General features: G+C 67.9%; 10 non-coding genes across 10 annotated transcripts; 4 read left to right on the top strand and 6 right to left on the bottom strand.

Annotated features, from left to right (window-relative positions):
- Positions 1–3,528: 3,528 nt before the first annotated feature.
- TRNAE-CUC (transfer RNA glutamic acid (anticodon CUC)) lies at positions 3,529–3,600 on the bottom strand. Its single transcript has one exon. It is a non-coding gene; the product is annotated as a tRNA-Glu (tRNA).
- A 278-nt stretch (positions 3,601–3,878) lies between these two features.
- TRNAG-UCC (transfer RNA glycine (anticodon UCC)) lies at positions 3,879–3,950 on the bottom strand. The gene has a single exon. It is a non-coding gene; the product is annotated as a tRNA-Gly (tRNA).
- A 741-nt stretch (positions 3,951–4,691) lies between these two features.
- TRNAD-GUC (transfer RNA aspartic acid (anticodon GUC)) lies at positions 4,692–4,763 on the bottom strand. Its single transcript has one exon. It is a non-coding gene; the product is annotated as a tRNA-Asp (tRNA).
- A 555-nt stretch (positions 4,764–5,318) lies between these two features.
- On the top strand, positions 5,319–5,401 carry TRNAL-CAG (transfer RNA leucine (anticodon CAG)). The gene has a single exon. It is a non-coding gene; the product is annotated as a tRNA-Leu (tRNA).
- A 1,493-nt stretch (positions 5,402–6,894) lies between these two features.
- TRNAG-GCC (transfer RNA glycine (anticodon GCC)) lies at positions 6,895–6,965 on the top strand. Its single transcript has one exon. It is a non-coding gene; the product is annotated as a tRNA-Gly (tRNA).
- Positions 6,966–11,996: 5,031 nt separating this feature from the next.
- Positions 11,997–12,068, bottom strand: TRNAE-CUC (transfer RNA glutamic acid (anticodon CUC)). Its single transcript has one exon. It is a non-coding gene; the product is annotated as a tRNA-Glu (tRNA).
- A 278-nt stretch (positions 12,069–12,346) lies between these two features.
- Positions 12,347–12,418, bottom strand: TRNAG-UCC (transfer RNA glycine (anticodon UCC)). The gene has a single exon. It is a non-coding gene; the product is annotated as a tRNA-Gly (tRNA).
- Positions 12,419–13,159: 741 nt separating this feature from the next.
- Positions 13,160–13,231, bottom strand: TRNAD-GUC (transfer RNA aspartic acid (anticodon GUC)). Its single transcript has one exon. It is a non-coding gene; the product is annotated as a tRNA-Asp (tRNA).
- A 555-nt stretch (positions 13,232–13,786) lies between these two features.
- TRNAL-CAG (transfer RNA leucine (anticodon CAG)) lies at positions 13,787–13,869 on the top strand. Its single transcript has one exon. It is a non-coding gene; the product is annotated as a tRNA-Leu (tRNA).
- Positions 13,870–15,362: 1,493 nt separating this feature from the next.
- Positions 15,363–15,433, top strand: TRNAG-GCC (transfer RNA glycine (anticodon GCC)). The gene has a single exon. It is a non-coding gene; the product is annotated as a tRNA-Gly (tRNA).
- Positions 15,434–17,166: the final 1,733 nt, after the last annotated feature.

The following is a 17,166-nucleotide window of genomic DNA, read 5'->3' as shown; positions in this document are numbered from 1 at the left end:
GACTTCGACGGAGTAGCACTTGTCCTGGAAGCGTAGTTGATCTACAACCTGGTGTGCGTTTCCGCTGTACAGCGTTGGGGTTCAGTCCTGTCTGTGGGTGGGTGGGGGGGGGCTCATGTGTTCAGCTCGTTTCCATTGCGGGTGATGACAGCATATGGGATCTCATTCCCTGCGGTATCCCGCGTGTCCTTGTTCCTCCTCCCCTTCCTACGCAGTACTGGTACGGTTGATCCGTTGAGCCCGGCTCCTCATTCATCCCTCGGTCCCTGACTGCGCCCTTGGGAAGCCCCAAGCGGCTTTCCTGTGTCTGAGAGTCTGTGGCTGGTTGGCCCAGGGATTCATTTGTACAACACTTTAGAGTCCACCCATCCGTGACCTTGTCTGTTTGACTTCCCTCACCAAGGGTAATATTCTGCAGCTCCAGCCGCCGTTGCTGCCAGTGACACTATCTGCCTCTTGTGGACGGCTCGGTGACATCCCATTCTCTCCCTTTCTCTGATACTGCATCTTGGTGGCTGAGCCTTTGGGGATGGGCACTAGGGTTTTCTCCACGTCTCGGCTATGGCAAACGGTGCTGCTGTGACTGTGGGGGTTGCATGTGTCTTTCCGAATGAAGAGCTGCGCCTTTCGTGGATATGTACCCAGGGTGGGGTTGGCATAGCTCACCTGTTTTCCGCTGACTTCATTGCCTGCTGAGTTAGTTTTCTTTTGAAAGCTTACTCCGACGTCGTAGTCACGGTTGTTGCGGAAGTACAGTGGATTCCCAATATTGTGCTGGTTTCCGGTGAACCGCAGTGTGATCCTGTTTTGCTTGTGCAGATCGCGAGTGTCATATATGGTTTCAGATTCTCTTCCACTTGAGGTTACTCCAGGGCACTGACGCTGATTCCCTGTGTTGAACTGGATAACCTTGGCGCTTCTCCCTTTAGACAGGGTCCTGCGTATCTGTGCGTTGCAGCTCCCCAGTCATCCCTCCAGCGCTGCCTTTCCGCTTGCGTTACCCTAAGGTGGGTTTCTGCGTGAGTCGGTTTCTCCTGGCAAATAGCTTCGTTTTGTATTATTTTCCATGCTCCACATGCCTCGGTCCAACGCGGTCTGACATTCTCCGCCGAGTGTAAGAGTCTCCAGCTGCATCATTGCTTGTGACAACTGGCAATTCTTGACGTGTTTCTGATGCCTGAGTGATGGCGCCATGCTGCATCGATGCCACCCCTTCTTGGGCCCGCCGTGTGTGGCTGGGCGCTGGGGTTTGCTCCGTGTACGGGCCCTGGCAGGCGGTGCTGCCGAGGCGGTGGCGGTGTCCGGACCCTCAGACCTCCCCGAGGTTTGCCCTCTGCGGGCGTGTGCCCTGGAGGGCTGACTGTGCCCGGTCACATGGGAGCTCTCCTTGGCCCTCATGAAATCACAGCCACCTGCGCTGCCAGCCACCCCCGCCCCATCCCACCCTGAGGCCCCAGCAGTGTCACCCCCGACACTGGACACTCCCTCCCGATGGGTGGTGACTTTGGTCTCTGGGGCGGTACGGTGGGCCCACCCATCTCGGACCGGGTCTGGCCCCCAGCTGGCGCTGGCGCTCCGTTTCTGTCCTTTGCTTGCCTGCGTCCTAGCCTCCGCCCAGAGCCACAGCCCGCCGCCGAGCCTGAGCAGCCTGTGGCACCGAGCACCAGTGTGGCTCGCCCCCGCTCACCCGCCACCCGACCCAAATGGAGTGCTCACCCGCCATCTTCCTCACGCCACAGCCCCGTCACTGTCACGGCCTGCCCTCTGCCTTTCCCGCCAGACTCCAGGCTCGGCCCCACCTCCCCACCCAACATCCCCCTGGAGCTCGGGCTATCCCTCACACGTCCTGCCCTGGCCTGCCCTGCCCTGGCGTTCACCAGTGCGGGCCTCCCTCTGGCTCCGCAGCCCCAGCCCAACCCCCACGCCCACCCCTACCTACCGCAGATCCGTCCCAGCCTCTCACATGTGCCTGGCACGGCTTCGCCGCCGCGCCCATGCTTCTGTAGAGGCCCTGCTCGAGTGGCCTGCCGATCTTTCGGCCAGGTCCCCGAGAGCCCCACGCCGCCCCTTCCCGCCGGCCGTCCATGCAGACGCCCCGACCAAGCACCCCGGGGCCTGCCTCCCAGCTCCCTGCTCGCCGCCGCGCCCTCTGCTCGCGATCGCCCTGCGCGGGTCCCTGATCCACGTGGGGCGCCCACCAGCCATGGCCCCAAGCACCTTCCTCCGATACTCTCCCCCATGCACTCTGACGCCCACAGCCCCGGCAGGGAACTCGAGGAAACCTCCTTTGGCGACGGCAAGCACACGTCGGGCCACAGGGGCTCCTTTCCCACAGGGCACTCGCCTTTGTGCCATCGCACCCGAGTGTGCCGCCCTCGCCGCACGTTGGTGCCTTTCGTCTGCCGTCCACTTCCCCTCCGAAGGACACAGTCCTTGAACAGACGTGAAACCCTTTGGGGATAGACCAGCCGAGACGGGGCCAAGAGGAGACTGTGCTGGAGGATCACCCTCGCGCAGAGTTCCTAGGGGAAGACGGTGACAGGGTGGGGAGAGGGATGGAGTGGATCCTGGATAGACAGTTTGGAGAGAATGGGAAACTATTCGATGTCATAACTAGGGGAGGGGTGCGTGGAACAGGGCGCTCTGTGTGTGTGTGTGTGTGTGTGTGTGTGTGCACCCGAGTGCCCACCTTTGGTTACGAGTGGGGGAGGGAGGCCTGGGTAAATCTTGCCTCAGTCCAGTAGGATTGAGAGCTGTGGTCAGGCAAGGGAAACAGCACGATGGTCGGGTTGTCCTCCCTGGCAGGCATCGCTGCCCCCGGGCGACTGAACTGCTACCCATGCCTCCCGGGCGCCGTGGTCCGCCTCCCAGAGCCCACTCAAGACCAGAACCCTCTTGGAGTCGCCAGCGGCACACGGGAGTCACAGCCAGCCCGGGACCTGGCGCGCACTGGCCAAGCCGCCCAGAGAGGTGGCTGGCATGAGAGACACGACAAGGCAGGCGGTCCGTGGCCACGGCCCCCACTCCCAGAGGCAGATCCCCCTCGCTCACCTTCGGCTGTGGCCACCGCCCCTGCCGCTGCTGGCCCCCAGCTGGCGACCGCCACAGCCCACGCCCCTACCCCCAGCCCTACCCCCACCCCTACCGCCGCCGGCCCTATCCAAGCCCACCTCCTCACCACCACCCACAGCAGGAGAACCAGCACAAGCCCAGGAGCATCACCGCCACCACCAGGGGCAGCAGCCGCAGCCCCTCAGGAGGGAGGGAGGCGGGGGGTGGGGTTGGGGGGGGGGGGCTGGTGGATGGGAGGCCTGAGGCGCGTCGTGGTGGAAGCGGCGCGAGGTTGCCACTGCGGCCAAAACCTTTGCCCCGCGGGACGGCGGAGGTGGCCTGAATCGTGCTGGGGCTGGACGGGCAGGGTCCCGGGGGCCTCTGGCGCAGCGCTGAGCAAGCGTAGGCTAAGAAAAGGGTGGCAGGGTGTCCAGCGAGGACGTGGGCAGGTGGCAGGCGGAGAGGAAGAAGAAAGGCTTCCCTGACCGGGAATCGAACCCGGGCCGCGGCGGTGAGAGCGCCGAATCCTAACCACTAGACCACCAGGGAGCGTCGGGGTTCAGCCCTCGCCTGCTCCTGGTGAGCCCCGCGCCTCCATGCCACCCGCCCGTGCCACCTTGCTGCCCACACCCGGCCTTTGCAAGTGCAGCCGCCTGCCCTGCCGTGCCGTCTTGCTTTCAGCACCCTCAAAACACCGCGCGCGCCGCCGGCTTCTCGCACACACGCCAAAAGCCGCCGGCCAGCGGGCTGGCTCCCTGCTCCCACCTCTCTGTCCCCCGAACGCCCCTGCCGGGAGAGCGCTGGAACTCAGCAAAAGGTCGGCCCGCTGCGTTGGCCGGGAATCGAACCCGGGTCAACTGCTTGGAAGGCAGCTATGCTCACCACTATACCACCAACGCTCCACAGCCCGGGCGGCCGCCAGACGCCGGCCCCGGGCTCGCCCCAGCATACTCTCGCCGCCGCCTCCGCATCCCTGCCCCGACGCCCCGTCAGCCGGAGGCTTGCGCCGCCGCCGCCGGCGCTCCCAGCAGCCACGCGGCGCCCCGAGCGCGCCAGCGCCACGCGGTCGCCGGGAATCCACCGGCCCCACCGCCCCAGGGCGGCGCCCCCGCGGCCTTGCGGCCCTCCGGCCCTTCGCTCCCCGCCGCGGCCCGCCAACGCCTCCCCGCCCTCACCCCCGGCGGGCAACGCGGGGCACGCAGCTTCCAGCACCCAGCTGGCCAAAGCGCTACTCCACCGGGCGCTGGGCGAGGCCACTTCCCACGACGACAAGGGGACACGGGACCCACCTGCCTGCACGCGGCGGGGCCGTCGCGAGCCTACGAGCCCACTCAGGCAGCCACTGGGGGTCGGCGCGTGGGCGGGCGGCCGGCCGGCCGCCAGATCCGGCTATGGTCGGGCAAGGCCGTGGGGTCGCCAAGGAGGCCCTCGCTCCGCCGTGGCGACCGTGCGCCCGCCGACGACAAAGGGCTCAGGCTGGAGCGCTGCACGGGCAGAGGGGGTCGCCGGGAGCTAGGCCGGGCACCGCCGTCGGCGGCGCCCTGGCGCCTCGCCCAAAGACGTCGGGAGGAGGCGAAGGGCCCTCCGGGGCCTGGCGGCAGGACAGAGAGCGACCGCGGCCACCAAAAAGGGTGTGTTGCCTCCCCGTCGGGGAATCGAACCCCGGTCTCCCGCGTGACAGGCGGGGATACTCACCACTATACTAACGAGGACGGCGGCGACCGTCCTGCCGCCCGGCCGCCCTCGGGCTCTCGGGCTGCCTGCCCACGCCTCCCCTTGCCCAGCACGGGCCGCCGGCCACCACGGGTCCCGACCCAACCGCGCACCAGACCAACCGCCTCGGTCACAGCGGCAGCCCGCCACCCCGACAGGGACCCGGACCCCCGGGGCACTGGACCCTCCCCAGCGCGCCGCCTCTTGCCTCCAACGCGGGCGTTCCGCCGGGAGAAGGGGGCGCGAGAAGGCAAGCGGGGCTGCGACGACACGGTGGGCGCGCGCCGGCCGGCGTCGGGCCAGGACAGGCGCGGGTGGGGAGGGGCCGGCCCGCCCAGGGCCCTCTGGGTCCGCGGCGCGAGCGGCGGCGGAGCCAGGCGCCTCGGCCGGCCGCCGCGCGCCGGCTCCGTCGACCCCCACTCCGGACGCCCGCCCGCCTGCCTGCCTGCCTGCCTGCCTGGCGTGGCGCCGCCCGCGGCCCGCCAAGGGCGCCGGTGCTCGCGCCGCGTCGGGTCCCAGCCAGGCGAGCGGCCACGCGCCCAGCCAGGCCCGCCGTCAGGATGGCCAAGCGGTCTAAGGCGCTGCGTTCAGGTCGCAGTCTCCCCTGGAGGCGTGGGTTCGAATCCCACTCCTGACAAGCCAGCCTTTTGGCCCGCCGGACAAACGCACCCGTCCTCCGCGCGCCACTGCCTTTCTCCACACACGCCCTCCCGCCGCCACCTGCACCCCCACAGAAGGCACCTTCAGTCCTTCTCAGCGCATCTTTCCTCGCCAGCTGGCTGCAGCTGCAGCTGCTGCTTTTCCTGCCTCCCTGCCTCCCCCTGGCCCACACTCGCCCACCCTCCCACTTCCACTCCCACAGCCCCGCCGCGCCCCGCCCCCGGCCGCGCCGAAGCACGCAGCCCCGCGGCGGGTGGCAAGCCCTCCTCCCTTCGCCGGCGCTCCGACTTCTGCCCGGGGAACGGCCTACTCGCCCTCGCAGCCTTGCTTCCACGGCTGCCCCCGCCAGCTCTCCCGCCAGGCCGGCACCCCGTCCTCCGCGCCCGCCCCGCCGGCCCGCCTGCGCTCCCCAGCCACAGCGAGGCGGCCGAGCCCCCGCCTTGCCCGCCAAGGGGCTGCCGCGTGCCCTCGACCCTTCTCCGCCGTGCGTTCTTGGCCGGGCCGCAACCTGCCTGCCGCCCGCCCTGGACGCGTGCCATCCAGCCTTCCTGCTGGCCAGCGCACACCGGCCTTCCTTGCACGAGTCCGTCCCGGGAAGGGTGCTCCGCTGGGGAGGGAGCGGAAGCCCTGCGTGCCCGTCCAGCCCACCCCCCGGCGCCCGGCCCGCGCCCCCGACCTCGGCGCCACGGCGCCCGTTCCCGTGGGAAGCCGCTGCCCCGGCCGGAGCCAAGCCCGCCCTGGCGCGCTCCCTGCCTCTCAGCCCGCAGTCCCCGAGCCAGGAGCCGCGCTGCCAAAGGGCCCCTGCTCACCACCACCACCCCGTCAGAGCCGGACCCCGGGAGCGCGGTCGGCCAGAGCGCGGGAGCCAGGCTCACACGCCTTTGGGTCCCTGGGCCTGAGCGCGGGTCTAAGGATGGGATGGCGGGGGGAGGGCGGGTAGGGGGCGGTGGCGGAGGCGCTCGGAGGCGTCGCCCTCCCGCGCTCGCGCTTCCCGCACAGACCGAGCCCGGCGTCCCTTCCCCCGCCCGCTCTCGCACGCCCCACCCCGGCACGGCCGGAAAGCCAGCCCGCCAGAGGGACTTTGGGTCGGGACCCGGCGGTCGCTGAGAGGCACGTCTGCGCGCGGCCGCAGCGACCACGCAGCGCCTGCACCTGACAGGGATCCCGGCGCCGGGCAGACGGCGTCGGCTCCCGGCGCCCTCACGCGACACCGACAGGGTCGCGGCGGCCGTGGTCGGCGCAGAAGGCGCGGGACGGGCCGCGTGGGCCCGCGTCCCGTCGCGCCGGGCTCCCTCCGAGAGCGGCGCGCCCCGGGGTCCTGCACGTGCCCGGATCCTGTCTTACAGGTCGCCCGCCCGTCGTCTCCCGCTGCAACGGGGCAGAGAGATGCCCACGGGCGAGCAGTGAGCAGCGGCGGGCGGGTGGCGGCCAGCGCCTGAGGGGCAGCGACGGGCGGCGCTGGCCACCGGTGCATGGGTGGTTCAGTGGTAGAATTCTCGCCTGCCACGCGGGAGGCCCGGGTTCGATTCCCGGCCCATGCAGCCCCAGCGTCCCCTTTTGGTCCCACGGTGCGGCCCCAGAGCCCAACTAGGTCTGCCCGCTGAAACGCGCTCGAGGCAGCGCTCCTGCAAACGCTGGCTGGCTACCTGCCGCCCGCTGCCTCTCCCACACAGACGCCCAGGACCCCTCCCCACCTCACCCACAAAAGGCCCTGCTGCCAAGCCTTCGTGGCCCCAAACCCTGCGGGCTCAGCCGCCCGTGCGTCCAGGCACCTTTCTTGTGTTTGCTCGCGTCCTCACCCGGACCCAGCCGAGGGCTCGGGGACTGCACTGGCAGGAATACCCCACCGCTGGCAGCCGCCCGCACCACACTTCATCTTTCACAACGTCCGTCTCCAAGCTCCCTGCCTCACTCTCCCCACACTCCGAGAGAAATCAATCACACTACGTTTGCACAGCCAGGAGCAAGGGAGCTGCCACATCTGGCAAGCATACCTCCCTTTTGCCTGCAGGGTCCCTGGACCACGTCTTGCAGGACGAGTTCCAAAGAAGTCCACCAGCTGCCGGCCCTCGCCCTCGGGCCTGGCCTCGGCAGAAACAGGTTTCCAACAGCAACGCCCTCACCGCCTCAAACACCACCCCTTCCCCCTGAAACCCTCTTGCGCGCCTCACCTCAGCATCAGCCCTGCCCCAAGAGCACCCCCACCTCAGCCTGCAGCCTCACCGTCCCCCTACTCCCCCACATGCACCCATCCCACCCCCAGCTCCCCGCCTCCCCCATCTCCACACACCCCGCCCCCCACGCCCCGTTCCTCCCTGAGCCGTTCCAAATCCCACTCTTGCCAAGGAACCTGCCTTTGCATCTGTCCCACTGGCCTGCCTCCCCCCACCCCCCGCTTCAAGCCACGGCCTGCTCCTTTTTCTGCTTCTTCGAACACAAGTAGAACGGATTCACATTCCTGGGTGAGTCTCAGGTGCCCGGCAAAGTGATTCAGTCCCCTGTTCTTTGCCAGGTGGTCTTCCAGTGTAGGTGAAGGCGAGATACAGATACACTTCTCCTGCTACAGAGGAAAGCTCTGTTGCTCTTCTACTGTAAGCACAGTCTTTCCTATCTCTTGATCCGACTTCAACTTCGTCCCTCCCTGCCTTTCCCCTTGGGTAGCCCTATGTACGTTTTCGGGGTCTCCAGGTCGCTTTCCCCTTTGCGCATAGATTCGTCTGTATTCGTCGTTAAGAGTCCACAGAGCTTTCTCCCGATCCAAGCGACTCACTTCACTGAGCGGACCCTTCTGTGGGTCCGTCTGACCTTGCGGCCCATGGCGATGGCGGCTCCTTCTTGAGGGCTGCGTCATATTCCACGGTACAGATATCCCTCACCTTCTTGTGCCGGCCACGTGCCGACGGGCACTTGGGCGTTTCCCGCGGGTCTCGGCTCCGGCACAGAGGGCTGCGGTGACCCTGGGGGATGCCTGCATCTCTCCCCATTAGGGGTATTTGTCGTCTTTTCCCGACGCGTGCCCAGGGTTGGCTTTCCTGGATCATAATGGAAGCTCTTCTTTTTCCTATTGCTGGACTGATCCTCGACTGACTGACTTCGACGGAGTAGCACTTGTCCTGGAAGCGTAGTTGATCTACAACCTGGTGTGCGTTTCCGCTGTACAGCGTTGGGGTTCAGTCCTGTCTGTGGGTGGGTGGGGGGGGGGGCTCATGTGTTCAGCTCGTTTCCATTGCGGGTGATGACAGCATATGGGATCTCATTCCCTGCGGTATCCCGCGTGTCCTTGTTCCTCCTCCCCTTCCTACGCAGTACTGGTACGGTTGATCCGTTGAGCCCGGCTCCTCATTCATCCCTCGGTCCCTGACTGCGCCCTTGGGAAGCCCCAAGCGGCTTTCCTGTGTCTGAGAGTCTGTGGCTGGTTGGCCCAGGGATTCATTTGTACAACACTTTAGAGTCCACCCATCCGTGACCTTGTCTGTTTGACTTCCCTCACCAAGGGTAATATTCTGCAGCTCCAGCCGCCGTTGCTGCCAGTGACACTATCTGCCTCTTGTGGACGGCTCGGTGACATCCCATTCTCTCCCTTTCTCTGATACTGCATCTTGGTGGCTGAGCCTTTGGGGATGGGCACTAGGGTTTTCTCCACGTCTCGGCTATGGCAAACGGTGCTGCTGTGACTGTGGGGGTTGCATGTGTCTTTCCGAATGAAGAGCTGCGCCTTTCGTGGATATGTACCCAGGGTGGGGTTGGCATAGCTCACCTGTTTTCCGCTGACTTCATTGCCTGCTGAGTTAGTTTTCTTTTGAAAGCTTACTCCGACGTCGTAGTCACGGTTGTTGCGGAAGTACAGTGGATTCCCAATATTGTGCTGGTTTCCGGTGGACCGCAGTGTGATCCTGTTTTGCTTGTGCAGATCTCGAGTGTCATATATGGTTTCAGATTCTTTTCCACTTGAGGTTACTCCAGGGCACTGACGCTGATTCCCTGTGTTGAACTGGATAACCTTGGCGCTTCTCCCTTTAGACAGGGTCCTGCGTATCTGTGCGTTGCAGCTCCCCAGTCATCCCTCCAGCGCTGCCTTTCCGCTTGCGTTACCCTAAGGTGGGTTTCTGCGTGAGTCGGTTTCTCCTGGCAAATAGCTTCGTTTTGTATTATTTTCCATGCTCCACATGCCTCGGTCCAACGCGGTCTGACATTCTCCGCCGAGTGTAAGAGTCTCCAGCTGCATCATTGCTTGTGACAACTGGCAATTCTTGACGTGTTTCTGATGCCTGAGTGATGGCGCCATGCTGCATCGATGCCACCCCTTCTTGGGCCCGCCGTGTGTGGCTGGGCGCTGGGGTTTGCTCCGTGTACGGGCCCTGGCAGGCGGTGCTGCCGAGGCGGTGGCGGTGTCCGGACCCTCAGACCTCCCCGAGGTTTGCCCTCTGCGGGCGTGTGCCCTGGAGGGCTGACTGTGCCCGGTCACATGGGAGCTCTCCTTGGCCCTCATGAAATCACAGCCACCTGCGCTGCCAGCCACCCCCGCCCCATCCCACCCTGAGGCCCCAGCAGTGTCACCCCCGACACTGGACACTCCCTCCCGATGGGTGGTGACTTTGGTCTCTGGGGCGGTACGGTGGGCCCACCCATCTCGGACCGGGTCTGGCCCCCAGCTGGCGCTGGCGCTCCGTTTCTGTCCTTCGCTTGCCTGCGTCCTAGCCTCCGCCCAGAGCCACAGCCCGCCGCCGAGCCTGAGCAGCCTGTGGCACCGAGCACCAGTGTGGCTCGCCCCCGCTCACCCGCCACCCGACCCAAATGGAGTGCTCACCCGCCATCTTCCTCACGCCACAGCCCCGTCACTGTCACGGCCTGCCCTCTGCCTTTCCCGCCAGACTCCAGGCTCGGCCCCACCTCCCCACCCAACATCCCCCTGGAGCTCGGGCTATCCCTCACACGTCCTGCCCTGGCCTGCCCTGCCCTGGCGTTCACCAGTGCGGGCCTCCCTCTGGCTCCGCAGCCCCAGCCCAACCCCCACGCCCACCCCTACCTACCGCAGATCCGTCCCAGCCTCTCACATGTGCCTGGCACGGCTTCGCCGCCGCGCCCATGCTTCTGTAGAGGCCCTGCTCGAGTGGCCTGCCGATCTTTCGGCCAGGTCCCCGAGAGCCCCACGCCGCCCCTTCCCGCCGGCCGTCCATGCAGACGCCCCGACCAAGCACCCCGGGGCCTGCCTCCCAGCTCCCTGCTCGCCGCCGCCCCCTCTGCTCGCGATCGCCCTGCGCGGGTCCCTGATCCACGTGGGGCGCCCACCAGCCATGGCCCCAAGCACCTTCCTCCGATACTCTCCCCCATGCACTCTGACGCCCACAGCCCCGGCAGGGAACTCGAGGAAACCTCCTTTGGCGACGGCAAGCACACGTCGGGCCACAGGGGCTCCTTTCCCACAGGGCACTCGCCTTTGTGCCATCGCACCCGAGTGTGCCGCCCTCGCCGCACGTTGGTGCCTTTCGTCTGCCGTCCACTTCCCCTCCGAAGGACACAGTCCTTGAACAGACGTGAAACCCTTTGGGGATAGACCAGCCGAGACGGGGCCAAGAGGAGACTGTGCTGGAGGATCACCCTCGCGCAGAGTTCCTAGGGGAAGACGGTGACAGGGTGGGGAGAGGGATGGAGTGGATCCTGGATAGACAGTTTGGAGGGCGCTCTGTGTGTGTGTGTGTGTGTGTGTGTGTGTGTGCACCCGAGTGCCCACCTTTGGTTACGAGTGGGGGAGGGAGGCCTGGGTAAATCTTGCCTCAGTCCAGTAGGATTGAGAGCTGTGGTCAGGCAAGGGAAACAGCACGATGGTCGGGTTGTCCTCCCTGGCAGGCATCGCTGCCCCCGGGCGACTGAACTGCTACCCATGCCTCCCGGGCGCCGTGGTCCGCCTCCCAGAGCCCACTCAAGACCAGAACCCTCTTGGAGTCGCCAGCGGCACACGGGAGTCACAGCCAGCCCGGGACCTGGCACGCACTGGCCAAGCCGCCCAGAGAGGTGGCTGGCATGAGAGACACGACAAGGCAGGCGGTCCGTGGCCACGGCCCCCACTCCCAGAGGCAGATCCCCCTCGCTCACCTTCGGCTGTGGCCACCGCCCCTGCCGCTGCTGGCCCCCAGCTGGCGACCGCCACAGCCCACGCCCCTACCCCCAGCCCTACCCCCACCCCTACCGCCGCCGGCCCTATCCAAGCCCACCTCCTCACCACCACCCACAGCAGGAGAACCAGCACAAGCCCAGGAGCATCACCGCCACCACCAGGGGCAGCAGCCGCAGCCCCTCAGGAGGGAGGGAGGCGGGGGGTGGGGTTGGGGGGGGGGGGGGCTGGTGGATGGGAGGCCTCAGGCGCGTCGTGGTGGAAGCGGCGCGAGGTTGCCACTGCGGCCAAAACCTTTGCCCCGCGGGACGGCGGAGGTGGCCTGAATCGTGCTGGGGCTGGACGGGCAGGGTCCCGGGGGCCTCTGGCGCAGCGCTGAGCAAGCGTAGGCTAAGAAAAGGGTGGCAGGGTGTCCAGCGAGGACGTGGGCAGGTGGCAGGCGGAGAGGAAGAAGAAAGGCTTCCCTGACCGGGAATCGAACCCGGGCCGCGGCGGTGAGAGCGCCGAATCCTAACCACTAGACCACCAGGGAGCGTCGGGGTTCAGCCCTCGCCTGCTCCTGGTGAGCCCCGCGCCTCCATGCCACCCGCCCGTGCCACCTTGCTGCCCACACCCGGCCTTTGCAAGTGCAGCCGCCTGCCCTGCCGTGCCGTCTTGCTTTCAGCACCCTCAAAACACCGCGCGCGCCGCCGGCTTCTCGCACACACGCCAAAAGCCGCCGGCCAGCGGGCTGGCTCCCTGCTCCCACCTCTCTGTCCCCCGAACGCCCCTGCCGGGAGAGCGCTGGAACTCAGCAAAAGGTCGGCCCGCTGCGTTGGCCGGGAATCGAACCCGGGTCAACTGCTTGGAAGGCAGCTATGCTCACCACTATACCACCAACGCTCCACAGCCCGGGCGGCCGCCAGACGCCGGCCCCGGGCTCGCCCCAGCATACTCTCGCCGCCGCCTCCGCATCCCTGCCCCGACGCCCCGTCAGCCGGAGGCTTGCGCCGCCGCCGCCGGCGCTCCCAGCAGCCACGCGGCGCCCCAAGCGCGCCAGCGCCACGCGGTCGCCGGGAATCCACCGGCCGCACCGCCCCAGGGCGGCGCCCCCGCGGCCTTGCGGCCCTCCGGCCCTTCGCTCCCCGCCGCGGCCCGCCAACGCCTCCCCGCCCTCACCCCCGGCGGGCAACGCGGGGCACGCAGCTTCCAGCACCCAGCTGGCCAAAGCGCTACTCCACCGGGCGCTGAGCGAGGCCACTTCCCACGACGACAAGGGGACACGGGACCCACCTGCCTGCACGCGGCGGGGCCGTCGCGAGCCTACGAGCCCACTCAGGCAGCCACTGGGGGTCGGCGCGTGGGCGGGCGGCCGGCCGGCCGCCAGATCCGGCTATGGTCGGGCAAGGCCGTGGGGTCGCCAAGGAGGCCCTCGCTCCGCCGTGGCGACCGTGCGCCCGCCGACGACAAAGGGCTCAGGCTGGAGCGCTGCACGGGCAGAGGGGGTCGCCGGGAGCTAGGCCGGGCACCGCCGTCGGCGGCGCCCTGGCGCCTCGCCCAAAGACGTCGGGAGGAGGCGAAGGGCCCTCCGGGGCCTGGCGGCAGGACAGAGAGCGACCGCGGCCACCAAAAAGGGTGTGTTGCCTCCCCGTCGGGGAATCGAACCCCGGTCTCCCGCGTGACAGGCGGGGATACTCACCACTATACTAACGAGGACGGCGGCGACCGTCCTGCCGCCCGGCCGCCCTCGGGCTCTCGGGCTGCCTGCCCACGCCTCCCCTTGCCCAGCACGGGCCGCCGGCCACCACGGGTCCCGACCCAACCGCGCACCAGACCAACCGCCTCGGTCACAGCGGCAGCCCGCCACCCCGACAGGGACCCGGACCCCCGGGGCACTGGACCCTCCCCAGCGCGCCGCCTCTTGCCTCCAACGCGGGCGTTCCGCCGGGAGAAGGGGGCGCGAGAAGGCAAGCGGGGCTGCGACGACACGGTGGGCGCGCGCCGGCCGGCGTCGGGCCAGGACAGGCGCGGGTGGGGAGGGGCCGGCCCGCCCAGGGCCCTCTGGGTCCGCGGCGCGAGCGGCGGCGGAGCCAGGCGCCTCGGCCGGCCGCCGCGCGCCGGCTCCGTCGACCCCCACTCCGGACGCCCGCCCGCCTGCCTGCCTGCCTGCCTGCCTGGCGTGGCGCCGCCCGCGGCCCGCCAAGGGCGCCGGTGCTCGCGCCGCGTCGGGTCCCAGCCAGGCGAGCGGCCACGCGCCCAGCCAGGCCCGCCGTCAGGATGGCCGAGCGGTCTAAGGCGCTGCGTTCAGGTCGCAGTCTCCCCTGGAGGCGTGGGTTCGAATCCCACTCCTGACAAGCCAGCCTTTTGGCCCGCCGGACAAACGCACCCGTCCTCCGCGCGCCACTGCCTTTCTCCACACACGCCCTCCCGCCGCCACCTGCACCCCCACAGAAGGCACCTTCAGTCCTTCTCAGCGCATCTTTCCTCGCCAGCTGGCTGCAGCTGCAGCTGCTGCTTTTCCTGCCTCCCTGCCTCCCCCTGGCCCACACTCGCCCACCCTCCCACTTCCACTCCCACAGCCCCGCCGCGCCCCGCCCCCGGCCGCGCCGAAGCACGCAGCCCCGCGGCGGGTGGCAAGCCCTCCTCCCTTCGCCGGCGCTCCGACTTCTGCCCGGGGAACGGCCTACTCGCCCTCGCAGCCTTGCTTCCACGGCTGCCCCCGCCAGCTCTCCCGCCAGGCCGGCACCCCGTCCTCCGCGCCCGCCCCGCCGGCCCGCCTGCGCTCCCCAGCCACAGCGAGGCGGCCGAGCCCCCGCCTTGCCCGCCAAGGGGCTGCCGCGTGCCCTCGACCCTTCTCCGCCGTGCGTTCTTGGCCGGGCCGCAACCTGCCTGCCGCCCGCCCTGGACGCGTGCCATCCAGCCTTCCTGCTGGCCAGCGCACACCGGCCTTCCTTGCACGAGTCCGTCCCGGGAAGGGTGCTCCGCTGGGGAGGGAGCGGAAGCCCTGCGTGCCCGTCCAGCCCACCCCCCGGCGCCCGGCCCGCGCCCCCGACCTCGGCGCCACGGCGCCCGTTCCCGTGGGAAGCCGCTGCCCCGGCCGGAGCCAAGCCCGCCCTGGCGCGCTCCCTGCCTCTCAGCCCGCAGTCCCCGAGCCAGGAGCCGCGCTGCCAAAGGGCCCCTGCTCACCACCACCACCCCGTCAGAGCCGGACCCCGGGAGCGCGGTCGGCCAGAGCGCAGGAGCCAGGCTCACACGCCTTTGGGTCCCTGGGCCTGAGCGCGGGTCTAAGGATGGGATGGCGGGGGGAGGGCGGGTAGGGGGCGGTGGCGGAGGCGCTCGGAGGCGTCGCCCTCCCGCGCTCGCGCTTCCCGCACAGACCGAGCCCGGCGTCCCTTCCCCCGCCCGCTCTCGCACGCCCCACCCCGGCACGGCCGGAAAGCCAGCCCGCCAGAGGGACTTTGGGTCGGGACCCGGCGGTCGCTGAGAGGCACGTCTGCGCGCGGCCGCAGCGACCACGCAGCGCCTGCACCTGACAGGGATCCCGGCGCCGGGCAGACGGCGTCGGCTCCCGGCGCCCTCACGCGACACCGACAGGGTCGCGGCGGCCGTGGTCGGCGCAGAAGGCGCGGGACGGGCCGCGTGGGCCCGCGTCCCGTCGCCCCGGGCTCCCTCCGAGAGCGCCGCGCCCCGGGGTCCTGCACGTGCCCGGATCCTGTCTTACAGGTCGCCCGCCCGTCGTCTCCCGCTGCAACGGGGCAGAGAGATGCCCACGGGCGAGCAGTGAGCAGCGGCGGGCGGGTGGCGGCCAGCGCCTGAGGGGCAGCGACGGGCGGCGCTGGCCACCGGTGCATGGGTGGTTCAGTGGTAGAATTCTCGCCTGCCACGCGGGAGGCCCGGGTTCGATTCCCGGCCCATGCAGCCCCAGCGTCCCCTTTTGGTCCCACGGTGCGGCCCCAGAGCCCAACTAGGTCTGCCCGCTGAAACGCGCTCGAGGCAGCGCTCCTGCAAACGCTGGCTGGCTACCTGCCGCCCGCTGCCTCTCCCACACAGACGCCCAGGACCCCTCCCCACCTCACCCACAAAAGGCCCTGCTGCCAAGCCTTCGTGGCCCCAAACCCTGCGGGCTCAGCCGCCCGTGCGTCCAGGCACCTTTCTTGTGTTTGCTCGCGTCCTCACCCGGACCCAGCCGAGGGCTCGGGGACTGCACTGGCAGGAATACCCCACCGCTGGCAGCCGCCCGCACCACACTTCATCTTTCACAACGTCCGTCTCCAAGCTCCCTGCCTCACTCTCCCCACACTCCGAGAGAAATCAATCACACTACGTTTGCACAGCCAGGAGCAAGGGAGCTGCCACATCTGGCAAGCATACCTCCCTTTTGCCTGCAGGGTCCCTGGACCACGTCTTGCAGGACGAGTTCCAAAGAAGTCCACCAGCTGCCGGCCCTCGCCCTCGGGCCTGGCCTCGGCAGAAACAGGTTTCCAACAGCAACGCCCTCACCGCCTCAAACACCACCCCTTCCCCCTGAAACCCTCTTGCGCGCCTCACCTCAGCATCAGCCCTGCCCCAAGAGCACCCCCACCTCAGCCTGCAGCCTCACCGTCCCCCTACTCCCCCACATGCACCCATCCCACCCCCAGCTCCCCGCCTCCCCCATCTCCACACACCCCGCCCCCCACGCCCCGTTCCTCCCTGAGCCGTTCCAAATCCCACTCTTGCCAAGGAACCTGCCTTTGCATCTGTCCCACTGGCCTGCCTCCCCCCACCCCCCGCTTCAAGCCACGGCCTGCTCCTTTTTCTGCTTCTTCGAACACAAGTAGAACGGATTCACATTCCTGGGTGAGTCTCAGGTGCCCGGCAAAGTGATTCAGTCCCCTGTTCTTTGCCAGGTGGTCTTCCAGTGTAGGTGAAGGCGAGATACAGATACACTTCTCCTGCTACAGAGGAAAGCTCTGTTGCTCTTCTACTGTAAGCACAGTCTTTCCTATCTCTTGATCCGACTTCAACTTCGTCCCTCCCTGCCTTTCCCCTTGGGTAGCCCTATGTACGTTTTCGGGGTCTCCAGGTCGCTTTCCCCTTTGCGCATAGATTCGTCTGTATTCGTCGTTAAGAGTCCACAGAGCTTTCTCCCGATCCAAGCGACTCACTTCACTGAGCGGACCCTTCTGTGGGTCCGTCTGACCTTGCGGCCCATGGCGATGGCGGCTCCTTCTTGAGGGCTGCGTCATATTCCACGGTACAGATATCCCTCACCTTCTTGTGCCGGCCACGTGCCGACGGGCACTTGGGCGTTTCCCGCGGGTCTCGGCTCCGGCACAGAGGGCTGCGGTGACCCTGGGGGATGCCTGCATCTCTCCCCATTAGGGGTATTTGTCGTCTTTTCCCGACGCGTGCCCAGGGTTGGCTTTCCTGGATCATAATGGAAGCTCTTCTTTTTCCTATTGCTGGACTGATCCTCGACTGACTGACTTCGACGGAGTAGCACTTGTCCTGGAAGCGTAGTTGATCTACAACCTGGTGTGCGTTTCCGCTGTACAGCGTTGGGGTTCAGTCCTGTCTGTGGGTGGGTGGGGGGGGGGCTCATGTGTTCAGCTCGTTTCCATTGCGGGTGATGACAGCATATGGGATCTCATTCCCTGCGGTATCCCGCG

This window comes from Ovis canadensis, chromosome 1 (genome assembly GCF_042477335.2).
Source record: "Ovis canadensis isolate MfBH-ARS-UI-01 breed Bighorn chromosome 1, ARS-UI_OviCan_v2, whole genome shotgun sequence".
Classification (NCBI taxonomy): Eukaryota; Metazoa; Chordata; class Mammalia; order Artiodactyla; family Bovidae; genus Ovis; species Ovis canadensis.
This window is presented reverse-complemented; position numbering and strand designations above follow the sequence as displayed.